This window comes from Falco cherrug, chromosome 1 (assembly GCF_023634085.1).
Source record: "Falco cherrug isolate bFalChe1 chromosome 1, bFalChe1.pri, whole genome shotgun sequence".
Lineage (NCBI taxonomy): Eukaryota > Metazoa > Chordata > Aves > Falconiformes > Falconidae > Falco > Falco cherrug.
In genome coordinates, this window is record NC_073697.1 from 116,675,334 (window position 1) to 116,688,671 (window position 13,338).

Below are 13,338 nucleotides of genomic sequence, written 5' to 3' on the forward strand. Positions count from 1 at the left end.
CCCAGTGGGGGAGGAAGGGTAGTGGGACCAGGTGGCATCCATCCAAAAGCAGCAAGCATTTCATTTTTGTCTTTATGGGCATTTTGTCAAGCATAACTGCAGACGGTAACTCTACAAACAGTAATTAACCACAAGCTGTGGGCAATGTTAAAGTGCTTGCCCCCTAACCTGCTGGTACACAGGAAATCTGAGATGCTGCTAATAGGTTTTCAGCAGCTGAGTCCATTTCTGGCCCAAATCTATTTGATATGGCTCTCAGATAACGCTGTTGATTATTTTCCTGAGCACTCACCAAATGTTTCCTGTTGTGTGAGTTTGACTGCAAGCACAAACAAACAGAAAGGCGGCCGGGAAGCTGCTGAAATCAATACCCCGTCCCGTCGGCAGGCGCTGGTGTCAACTAGAAATGCATCTATGAAGCAGCATAATTAATTACCTAAAATGCAAGGCAAGCTGACAGTCCTAATTAAGATGGGGAGTGACAGGCTGGTGGTCCCTGGACTGCCCACTCCATTTTCTCAGGGCTTGTGAAATACGGGGGGATCGTCCCTCCTGCCTTCCAGGTGGCCAGATGGGAGGGCACGGGACTCCCACAGATCAATAGCTCATCCCAACTGCTGCAGAGGAAGGAGAGGCAGGACTGGGTGATAACAGCAACAACATCCTCTCTCCCCTGCTTCATCCACAGGGAATTTTCCTCCTTCCTCCCCAGGAGTGAAATTTTGAGTCATGGCTCAAAGCAAGAGGATCCAGCACCTTTTCCAAAGAGGACACCTTGTGAGTCACTCTTCTTCTGTAACTCCAGGTGCTCACACCACTCCTACAGAGGGGACATCTGATGTTGTCGCACGGTGCTTTTGGTCATACCTTGTAGCAGTGAGTACCACACGGAAACTGTTTCCTGGGAAAGTGTCTGACCAACAGTTCACTCTCCAAATTCAGACTCTTGATCTGGGTGTCTCCGTGCTGGGATGAGCTCTGGAGCCCAAGCAGGGTGTTATGCTGGTGGGGATCATTGGGATATGGAGCGTCTTGGCTGGATCCCTCTTGGCCCACAGGTCATTTTCTGGTGCCTAAATGGGTCTGAATTGATGCTCTGCCCTTGCCCAAGTCTCTTGGTGACTCTCACCCTTCCCACTCCACCAAGACCGCCACATACAGGGGCTCCCAGCTGGGTCCTTTGGGCACAGGATCAGTCCCAGGAGGGAGATGCTTGGTGTTTCTTGTTGACAGTCAAGTATGTTGTCTGCGCTGGTCCTGTTTCACGCCTTCCTTTTAGATTTCCTTTTTTTAAGGTTGCATTTCAACGGATTACCCTCCAGAGCCGACAGACAGACAGGTCTGTCAGTCTGTCTGCTTAGTGCTCCATCTTTTCTGCAAAAAAACCCTTGCTCTATAGCTTGTGAGCCAAGGATTAAATGCACAGAAAGAAACAATTCACTGTGACTTGGCCTGTAAAGTCTTTTGAAAGTTAAGTTATGGCTGTTAAATGTTAACACCATATAATGCCTGTCTTTATCGTATCTTTGCAATAAAGTGATGACATGGCTCTATTATGAGCTAGTCACATAGAAGCTCCCAAACCTACAGTATTGTAACGGCATTTAATCTCCTTTCCAAGTGCCTGAGAGTTTCGCACAGGCTTTGTCTGCAGCATTTCTCCGGGATCGCCCAGCGCTCACACTAAGGCGAAGACATTTTAAAGAGAAAAGATGAAACCGCCAAGCCCACCCCCAGCTGTGCGAGGCCTGGGAAATCTCACCCTTTCCCTCGGCCGCCACAATGCCTCGCCTGCCTCGCCTGCCTCGCGCTGCCACGCTACCTGTCCTTCTCCCATCCTCAAGGACAACTGCAAACTTGCTTATCAGCCTGTAAATCAGCTGTGGCAATAAAAGGCTGGCATCCAGAGCAATAGCTTTTGTACTAATGTACTACTTTGCAATTGCTGTGCATATCCAACATATTAATGACACAAATTCATTACAATAAATGAAGACACTGACTGGCCGGGGGCCAGAGTCGACTAAGGACAAAAAAAAAAGTTGCTTTTGCTCCTGCCAGTTGGCAAGTTTGCGGTGCAAAGTTGAATGTGTCGGATCCAGGCGCTTTTGGTGAGTGACGGGAAGACGTGACTGCTAAATATAGTAGAAATGGTGCCAGGGATCTGGGAGTGAAAGCAGAGGCTGCTTCCCATGTGATCGGTGACTGGACATGTTTTCCAGGTGAAATTAAGGCGGCAAATGACTTCATCAGCAGAGTGATGGATTGTGTAAACCGATTCAGTTTGTGGGTAAGGAAAACTGTTCACTAATGTGAAGGACTCGGTGCAACCTGGAGGGGGGGTCTGTGATTTTGTTGATCTATTGATTTATCTATTGCTCCCTTTCTTTGTCTCTACTTTTGGATCCATCTCCCTCCATTTACTGATCTAGCTGACCCTCTATCTCCACGTGCTGCTCTTTTTATTAGTGGTCCCTCGGTCTATGCATTGACAGTGGACACAAAAATTATTGAATACCTTAGACACTTTACTGTGAGAGATTTAAAAATCTTTAGTTTAGCAAAGGACGTGCAGCAGAATATGTATCAGATCAGAGACAAGACATTTAATACCAGAATACTGTTTCATTTAGTAACAAAAGCCAATGCCTTCTATTTAAAATTATACCTATTCAAATGAGAAATAAGGCATAAATTTTTAAGGATGAGGAAAATTAGCCATTGGAACAAAAGACCAAGTGAACTGATGGATTCTTTTGCTTGCAAACAAAATCTTCATAACTGGAAGTGAAATTATAATCAGCTACATATTATTAGGTTAAAAGTTGAAGTAACTCAGTATTTTATGACCCTTGTTCTATGAGGGTCATATCAGGTGATATAACCTTCTGGATGCTTGCTCTACAGTCAGCTGAATGTGGAGTGGTGAATCCAGCCTGTGAGTCCATCCATCCACACAGCATCAGCCCCAGTCAGGTCTTGGAAGTCAGGAAACTGTGTAGGAAATCCTCTGGCTTGGAAATGCACGGTTTGGGCTGGGGGCTGGGCAAACCAGACCCAGCTTCTGCTGCTCCCTCTATTCTCTCTGGAAGTGTGGGGCATGCAGGGTGCAGGATGGTGATGGGAGGTGCTCACCTGCCCGTGTTGCTCCAGCTAGAAAACTAATTCATGTTGATGAGAGAGGGGGAGAAGAAATTAAGACTTAATGAGGGACATAAGCTAGCATTTTCAGAAGGAACAATTCATGTGAGCAAAACTCCTGCCTCATCAGAAAATGTCACTACGTGCTCAGTGAGACAGCAGAAACATTTTGTTCTGCAACTCCTGTTTTGGCATAACATTGTACAGATGGATGGCAGAGGCAGGGAGACCACCGAGCCCATCCTGAGCCCGTCTCCCACTCCTGGACCAGCAGCAGCCTGAGGTGCAGCCAGGCCAGCTGCAGGGCTCTGGCTTTCACTGTGGATGCACCCAGGGTCCTCATGGCAAAGCTTCCTCTCCTCAGGCAACAACTGCCCTCCAGCAGGCTGTGACAGCAGTCAGGGGTGTTACACATTTCTGAGCAGCTTGAGCAGAGCAGGTTGATGCAAGCAAAAAGCAGAAGTCCCCTAACAGGGCACTAGGCAGGCTTGCCGTGCCACAAAGGGAGCTTATCCTATGCAGGCTTGCAAAATCTGGAACATTTCAAAGTTCTTCTGCATCTTTAACCATGTAATTTTTACTGTGACTGCAGATAGGAATCAAACTCCTTGGCTGTTTTTGTTAGGGAACACCTTTTTTTTCCCACCTCCTGCTCACAGATCCTTTTCTTTTGCCAAGGGAAACATAAACAAAACGTCCCACGCTAAGGGCAGATGTTGAGCTGTTTCCTGACAAAGCTCTGCCGGGACTCGGGTGCACCGCGCTCCCAAGCACCCATTCATTTAAATACTGCAAGGCGAGAGCAGTTGCAGAAGACAGAAAGTTTCTGTTCAGACCAGCAAGGCAATTGAAGGCCCTCCCTGCACAAAATGCCAGCACGTATTCATGCTTCAGAGGGTCTTCAGACTTTGCTACAAATTTAGTGGCAAACTCAGTTAGAATGAAGGTTGATTAAAGCTCCCAGATAATTACTCGTTTAGCTGCAGAGCGTGTGCTTGAGGAGAAGTGTTGCAAAGCTTTCTAAAGGCTGGAAAGCCCAATGCCTCAGCCAAGCTGCCAAGTGAACGGATGTGCCAAGTGGAGCACTGTAATGATATCAGTAACAGTAATTATACAGAGAGGGAAGCAAACACTTACCCCATACAACTGCAAATCTGCTACAGCCTTGAGCAACTGTATCTCTGTGCCTGTGCCTCTAATGGGAGCTTGGCTGTGGCTGATTTACAAGTGGACTCTTTCTTAGGCTCCTGTGTGTAAGTTTACCCTTCCCTCCTCCCTCGCTTCTTAGCTCTTCAGCGAACGGTTTGCTGGCAGCGCCGTGAATCGGGCTAGCTGTGCTGAAGGCTGAAGGCTGAAGGCAGTGGCGACCTGTCACTGCATGAGCTGAGCATCCATCCCCAGGTGTTTAGAGAATAAACGGGGCAGGTTGAGGGCCGGGATGCTGAGACAAACCTGTGTGCAATGGGGATGCTGTGCCTGCCTCCCTGGCTGCCCTTTGCTGAGGCTGGTGGCTGAGTCTGACCTGGGACCGAGCTCTCTGCAGGGCAATGCCAAAGGCAGGGTTAATTTAGCAAGGAAACAGCCTTCTCTGGAGCCGTAACTTTGGGATCCCTGAGCTAACTTGACAGAGATCTGGCAGGGATGCTGAAGTGTCAGAGAGCATTCGGACCTACCGGCTGGGCTCAGCCCAAGGGCCTCCTGGAGGAGCGTGGTCCACGCTGGTGTTTCAGCTACATCTGGAGGATCTCAGCAAGCTGCGGGCAGAGCGGGCAGAGCGGCACAGCTCCCACCAGCTCCAGAAGCTATTTTGGCTCCCTTTACAGTCAGTTATTTTAAGAATAGCTTCTAATGGGTGCAAAGCACCACTTGAGCTATTAAGGTGATGCACTCCTAAACAAGTGCTCCTCAATGTGTCCAGCAAAACAGAGCCCAATCTGCCTGCTGGCAGCCCCTCCTCCAAAAAAAGACCCCATGGAGCACCAGGCAGCCATCCCAAAGGAAGAACTGCCCTGGCAGCCTGGGATTAGATGGGTGGAGTAATTGTCCTAGGCACCATGTCATTATCTACAATTTCCAGGCCATCACAAACAGCATTTAGGGTAATTTCTCTCCTATTGGAGTGGAGCTGGGGGATGCAGGGGGCTAAGCCAAGCACGGGGCCACGCTGCAGACCTGAGAGGGGCTGACTCTATTAGCACACAAATTGCAGGCTTTCAGAAGCTGTCTTCTGAAAGGCCCCTAAATACACACAACTCTAAGTAGGAAGTTAAAAAAAATCATCTAATTGCCACCCAGACATGCCTGTATTACGTGAGTTCGTTCGTATGTAAGTTTGTAAACTTCTTAAGTCCTTCTCCTGAAAGGCAAACATGAGCCAGGTTTGACATCGTATGTTGAGCCAGGACCTGCTACTTCATTTTTCTCTTCCTTCTCCCCTACCTCTCCCTCCTTTTGAAAAGCTTAACTGATGAGGTCTTTAATGCCATGCCCAACGCACCAGGATATAAATGCCACTAAAATAAAAAGCAGACAAAGTTTCTGGTTATAGGAAAACTACCTAAATGTTATTATCCGCTAAGATAATTGGCTCCATTAGATAATTTGGCTCCATTCACGGCCCATTATTTTAAGAATAGCTCCTGATGTAGGGGGCAAAGTATCCTTTACCTGTGCTACTAAGGTGATGGATGCATTGTTAAAAATACCAGGGATGAAACAATGGAGGGAATATGCAGTGATTTAGGAGTGCAGGGACCAAGTCCCTGTGCTGAAATTTCGGATTTCCCCACCACCACCACCCCCAGAAAAACTGTGGGTAGCTTCAGAGCTGAAAAAGATATCTATTGCAGAGTGCATTAATTCTTTTCTGGAGAGTTTCAGCTCCCTTCCTTGACTCTAGAAAGCTGGGAGAGTTAGATAAATAAAATTAAACAAGGTATTTGCTGGTGAGCTACTCTGTGCAATGAGGGGGGGCTGCAGCCCAGGCTGCGGGGTGCTCACAGGGGAGAGGGAAGGTGAGTCCCCAGGTGAGCGGAGCTTCGGCTTTGGCTGATCGTTCAATTCAGCTACTTTTTGGGCACAAACCTGATCGTTCAATTCAGCTGCTTTTGGGGCACAAACCTACAACATGAGTGGAAGCCGATTTACTGGGGAAGAGGTAAAACCCAGCCTTTCTGGGCAGGGTAGCTGTTGCTATCAAGAGAGCCTTGGTGACTGAACTTTGCTAATGACTGGGTTTTCCTTCCCAGGGCTTACTGGAAGCCTCTCAATGAGGCTTCTGTTCTTCCATCGGACCCGGGTTTTGGCTTCCCGCAGAATAAAGGAAGCCTTCCCTGGTGTAATGAGTGTTTACCCGGGGGGTGCTGATACTGTCGGAGTCTGTCACTGCAGGATCAAAACCAGAACTGCACAGCCTCTGATAAAAAGGCCAGATGTGCCACTTTAATTAATGCAATTTGCTAAACACTGGAACAATTAAGTGCAATGCGATAGTGCAGTAATCTTTGGGGCCAGGAAGCGCCGTCCCCAAGGCATCCCCAGCTGTTCCAGCTTTCTTTTTTACTCTGCCATTTTCATAAATTCAGAAACGCAAAGGATTTGCAGGGGAGCCACAACATCAAATAAAGAAGGAAACTGAAGGCGTGCAGGTGAACGCAAAAAGAGGGTGAGGGGCCGTGCACCCGCCGGTGGTCTGGATGGGGATCTGATGTGAATGGTGACAGCGCAGATACACCCAGGGCCACACACACACGTCCAGCCCAACACAAACACAGCCCCCCGTGAACACCGAGGGGCACGAACAAACGTGTACAGGAGCTGAGACTATCAAATACCCCAGGCGAAGCAAACATGCACCCAGCGTGTTGCACAAACACCCCGTAACATGTTCCCACCACCTGGACCACCGTGCAGGCACCAACACTGGGTTGGGCATGCACCCTCGCCTCATCCCTCGCTGCTGATGCCCCCAGCACGGTAGCCCAGGCATCTTCTCTGATACTCATGCAAGAAACAGAAGAGCTCCAAAGTTTCTCTTTTAGACACATCTAAATCCTCTGGGACTTTCCTACTTAAGAACAGAAGGAAGTTAAAAAGAAACAATAATGAGGGGAGAAAATGAAGAAGTTTCTCTAAAAGCCTACAGGTTTCAGGGAAAGTGATGGGAAATTAGAGATCTGTGATAGATGAGCTAATTTCCCTAACTGACAACCCAGACAGCTCGATCCAAAAAAAAATGTTTGGATTTGATTAGTGCTCCCCGCCTCCCTACTGTACGTAAGCCCAGAGTTGTGCGTGTGTACACACACTTTCAATAGGGAAGTTATTGCTTTTATATTGTAACACACACAACTCCCTTTACCATCCACTAAGAAAACTGTCTAGGAAAACTCAATTAGAAAAAAATATTTTGAACAAACTTCTGACTTTTCCAAGTTTGTACTAGCCCAGTTTTCCACCTCTCCCTGAATGCACCATCCAGTTATCAAACAGGTTTACTCCTTGGGGGTAGGGGGGGAATTCTTCTATGTCAGAAACACAAATTACAGTGGGGAAAATGGGGAAAAAACAGTGAAAAAAGTTTCTCCCTATATGTCACATTAACTGCAAGGCCAGCACCTCTGGAGCAAGGCAGTTGCAGAGATGCCTTGTGTCTGGTACCACCCAGGACCTGGTTTATTCCTGGTTTATTTAGAGGAACAGTGTGAAAATGTGGTCAGTCCCCACAACACTGTGCCACAGCACCAGGACCTGAGGCTGAGCAGCACCCGTTTGTGTCCTGCCTCCGCTGCCCTGGGGGCAGGACGGTGGACAGCAGACTTAGATGATATTCCTAAGGCAATGGATTTTTTTTACACCCATACACTTCCCATAAAAAAGAAAAATCTGCTCAACTAAATTGTTTTGCAAATTCACGTTGAAGGAACTTCATGAGACTGTATGTGTCAAAGAGCCCTTTCCTTATTCCTGCACACATTTTCTGTGCTCTCAAGCAACATAGTGCTTTTCAGGTACGTTTTTTCAGTGTGACATGATGCGGTTTTTCAATGCAAAAAATAACCTGATTTCTAAACTTATTTCAGTCTAGTTAAACAAGACCCCATTCCATGCATGCAGATGTCTTTAATAAAATGTTACATTTTACATGCCCTGAACTAATTGTTTTTCCCAGGGGGAAAAGAAAAATCTATTTTTTATATTTTCCTATATTTTATATAGGACAAGTACACCGTTTCACTGACTCCAGCATAATACAAATACTGTCTCAGCCCATATCAGACATGTAGAAGAGAGGAGTCTCATCCATCCTTGCAAAAATGCAATCAGCCCAGAAGCAAGAAAGCTCTGAATTTGTGGCACTTACTTAGAAAAACACCCACACTTTTGTTTGTTTGTTTCCTTCATCTTTTTTTGCAGCATTTTTTAGCCGAGGACAATTAAAAAAGCATCACAGTGAAGATGAGAGGGAGCATTGCCCTCTTCCAGCCTGATCAGAAAGTTCTTGTTAACTTGACAATCTTTAAATATAAACAGCTGATCAGAATTGCTGAGAAATCTTAAAAAGAAGATGAAAAGGACAAAGAAAAAGTTCCTGAGAAACTCAGCAGAGGAATGTGAGCCCTGTCACCGCTGCTAGCACAGTACAAATGAGACGGATGAAGGGGCATAATTAGGTCTTGGGAAGCAGCATGGGCTGGCTGGGGAGCAAGAGACAGAACAGCACCGAGGGGGAACGTTTCATGCAAAAATCAAAATGTCTGTGGCTGACACTCACCTGCAGAGAAGGATCACTGCCATCCTGGGAAAGCAACGTGCTGGGAGGAGGGTGGTGATGAGGTTGATAACCTGCCCCGCCATCGTGCCTTGCCGGTGAAGAAGACCATTCAACCACAGCAGAGGGAGATGGCAGCGCTCGGGGATGATCGGTTTGGGGCACACCTGCGGTCACCCCTTGGAGGAGACAGGGTGCTGTGAAGATTGTGCATCACTCAGGTCCTGCTGGATGTCAAAGGCCTTGGGGTGCCCCCAGATCAGTGCTACGGAAAAACACATGAGTTCAGAGGGGCAGCGATGGCTGGTTGGTGGCACCTAGACCCCAGGTGTGGCAATGGCTCCCAGCCTGTCTGCAGTTTGTGTTGTGGGCTTCTCCCAGCCTATTTCCAGAAGTACCTATGATCACACTGATGTGATCCTTTGGAATAATTATATCTGGGTGCATGTCCCTGTCCCATGCACAAAGGTGTGAGACTGGTATAAAAGGCTCTGCGTTAGATGCAGATTCAGGGAGAGGTAAGGCTGTACCAGAGCCCTGTAACTGCTCAGAAATGGGCTCTTTTGGCATCAGACCAGTTCTGAGGACACCCTTAAATTCCAAATGGCATGCTGGAGGCTGGGATTTGTGATGAATGAACCAATAGATCAAGCTGGATGGTAGCTGTGACTTTACTATAGATGTGATACAGGTTTCCCCAGTCCAGAGGGGACCATCCAGCTTGACCATCACTTTCAGGGTTCAAAGGCTGTGTTGTCCTTGCCCACCTCCCAGGAAAGCCCACAGGACCCAGCTCTAGAAGCCATCTAGCCTGGTAGTTTGGAGTCCCTCCAGGAGAATGAGCTTTGGAAGGAAAAACAAAGGTGCAGGTAGGCATGTCCAGCCATGGGTGGATGTGCCATCAGATAGCCTATTGGAATGAATTTTTGGGAGGACCTGGATGGAGGACAGCTTTGCTTCCAGCTTCACATCAGGGCTGGTCTTCAAAGAGGACCAAAGTACCTGTGTACACACCAAAACAAGGGAGCCTTGATTCTACCAACTGGAAAAAGGAGCCTGTGGAGCCAGCAGCAGGGGTTAAGCAGAGGGGCCGGGATGCCATGCTGGATTTAGGTATCAAAATTCCTCTGAAGCACCTGAGTCCTGTTTTGCATAAGGCTTTGGGCATCTTTGACAATAGGAGGTAAGCTCCTAGGCGACTGACTTACCTTAAAAGGCCCTTCTGGACCAGAATTATTGTTTTGTTGACAGAAACGGGGTGTGTCTGTCTTGTGAAGGCAAGGGTCTGTGTGTGTGTGTGTGTGTCTGTGTGTGCATGCACGTGCACACTCGTGTGTCTGCCTTGCCACATAACTCAGAGCCAAATCCCCAAGCTGGCTTTGAAAGCCTAAATTTGCAAACCCTTTCCTATACCGCCGCACTAGTTTCAGGGAAATGCTACCTTTCAAGTAGGGATAGGAAATTAAAAGAAATTAATATGTTACTCAGCAAGATTAATTAATTAGCTAATGTGCATAGATCACTTAGGAATGGTAAAGCCCTAGATAACTTTTTATGTCTGAGGAAATATGGTCTAAAGTGGTTCAATTCCAGCCCAGTAAGACTAACATTCATTAGGGAAGGTGATGCGGAGAGTCAGGTGCGGAGGGGGAAGCGGCGCCAGCGCTACCTGGTAATCACAAGACGGAACAAAAATGCTGCTGTCTCCAGGATGAAGGACTTGAGGTTACAAGATCATAAAACATGGGAGTCCATAAAGTTTCCAAGTTCTGAAGGCATGCCTTAAAAGTTAATATCGCGCAGTATCAGAGCCATAACAACAAGTCACCTAGAGCCATTTATTATTCATTGAGAGTCACCCTCACTACACAGACCTAAAGTCCTTTAATGTCTCAGGTACATTCCTCTTATCTAAAGGAGATTTACGGGAATATTATTGCATCTTAAGGAAATGCCAATCAATTATTTTAACACTAGCTTCTGCCATTTTAATAACTCTCCCAAGGCACAAACTGACCATATTTAATGGTGTAGCTGTTAAGCTGCAAGAAATGTCATTTCCCCCTTTGTAATTGGACATTGCGTCAGTTGCGCTGTCGATAACAGCTATATAATACAATCGTAGTTGTATGTTAAATTGCCATGTATTTCATATTATAGCCCTGTGTTATGCCTCTAAACATCCTCTGGAAACCTTTTTACATGCTGTTCTGTACAGAGGACTGGCTTGACATGAAATTCATTGTGTTTCAATTTTAACTAAAGGGAATTAGGTGCTGACATTCCCCTGAAGTACGATAGAGGCTGGGTGCTTCATCGCTTTGAGCTCTGACAAATCACTCTCCTCTTCAAAATGGATATGGAGCTCTCAATGCTTTTCAATTACAGCTGACTGTTTGTCTTCTCATGGTTGTTTAAAATTGATTGGGTTCTTTTTTCCTAGCGAACCAATACATTGTATTAAAAACCCTACAGAAATTACCCTTAGGTGACTTTGAAAACCCAACCCCAAATATATCACGGTGATTCTTTAGGAGGCACCTTGTGTCTCTGAGATATACTTTAGCATTTGACTCCGAACAGTATCCATCTATCTCTACACTTATCTCATGCATCAATGAAACAGCTCTTTCCTTAACGACCACTTCTGCACGCTGCCTCCTCCAGCACCCCTTTGCAGCAGGCCTTTTTCTTGTCATTCATTAACAAATTAATCCTGTTCTCCTGGACCGCTGGATTTCATTCCTGGCACCGCTGACCAGATATAAAGTGACAAGTGGAGTGAATGGTGGCACCTCACTTTCTCCTAATGTATCAGGTGCCCTTCATTGAAAATGCTCTTAGAGCAAAGAAAAACTCTTCATCAGCCCTGTGACAGTGATCTGTTTGGACTAGGAGACCTGGGGGGAGCACTCACCACGGCAGAACAGGCTGTGCAAGAGCCAGCCAGGCTGAGGTGTGGCAGCTGTGGGCTTCCAACATGAGGTGGTGGCTTACACTGAAGAGTGACCATCAGAGATGGACACCTGCTGCCTCCCTCACACATCTAGCCCAAGCTCTGCTGCCCTTCTTGCTTATCCTGGCATTCTAACCTTGATCTTCGCTAAACCTTAATGCCAGGGGGTTCTCCTCTGTGGGCAGAGGGTATGGATGAGGGGCTACACCTTTTCAGGTGGCCTTTCCTCATGTTAGGACTGTGTTCTTTCTAGTCCACAATGACACCATTCTTGCAGGTGAGGATTTCTAGGCCTCTAATCGCATTTACTTGTTGCTCTGAACTACCACTCTTGCCCCATACCTTCTTTTTGAGATGAAGTGCCCCAAACTGGAGACACCCTGACTAGCACTGGGCAGACTGGAGGCAGGCACTGCATCGCTGGGTAAGGGATACAGCATCTAGGATGAACAAGAGCTCAGCCTGGGCTGGCCAGCTTGCTTGTGCCTGGTGAATGTCCCAAGCAGAGAAGACTTAGCAAACAGCACACAAACCTTTAGTGGTTCATCCCCATGGGATGGATGGTATTCATTTCCAGGTCAAGCCTTGCAGAACCAGGGAAAATGCAATCAAAGCTAAGTGTAATGCTTCATTCAACCTGCGCAGCCGACTGCATTTTACTGATACATAAACCGGCTGCAGGAAACAAACTTAACAGCTGTTTGCACAATTGTAGATAAGGTGTCACTGCCTCCCTTCAAAACCAAAAGATGTTTTTTTTCCTGTGAGGTATATCTAGTGAATAAAATTATAAGAACAAGCACAAAGAGAAGGAGAGAAATGTCTACCTTTGGAAATAGCAGTGCTCCTTGGGTTGGATGCTTTGGGCCGCATAAAGTTGTGTAGCTCCGTTAACTTCAAAAAAGGAGCAGGCTGGTTTACGAGAGCTGAGCATCTGAGCTTTCTGATTGAAAATAATCAGGGAGCAGGAGCTGCAGGCAGAGTTAGACGAGTTTGCTTTTCTAGCTGAGATTTTGCAGAAGTCTTTTCAGCCTGTGAGGAATTAAAGCTGAACACTGAGGTCTTTCAAGTAAAAGCTTACTGAGTGCCGAACCGGCAGCATTTACCCTCTGCAAGCAGCACTCAGCTCCCCAGCATTTCCCTATCTGCACAGCCTTGCCGAACAGCAAAGCGAGGAAGATGCTTCTGCTCTTCAAAGAGCCTTTTCTTCTGCCTGATTCAGTACTTTTAAGGTGGTGGTTATAGTGTATCTCTATAGGCACCTTCTGCAATCTGAGAGTTTGATATTCAAAGGAGAAAGGGTGCTGCCTTTCTCAGGCTTAATGGCATAGAAGGCATTGGCCAGAGCCCTGGAAAACAGTGAGGGTGGAGGAAAGATATACAGTTTTTGGAAATTCCTCCCTAATTGTTTTCCTACTCAATCATTCAATATTCTGAAGCTAAAAATACTAAAAGCAGAAGAAAAAAAAGA

The 13,338-nt window shown here is 46.8% G+C and overlaps 1 long non-coding RNA gene across 1 annotated transcript in view; it reads left to right on the forward strand.

Moving 5' to 3' along the window:
• LOC114017399 (uncharacterized) overlaps positions 1–1,912 on the forward strand; it is a 69,260-nt gene extending 67,348 nt beyond the window's left edge. The window contains exon 2 of the long non-coding RNA XR_003562451.2: positions 713–1,912. This is a non-coding gene — a long non-coding RNA (uncharacterized LOC114017399). The remainder of the gene's footprint in view (positions 1–712) is intronic.
• Positions 1,913–13,338: the final 11,426 nt, after the last annotated feature.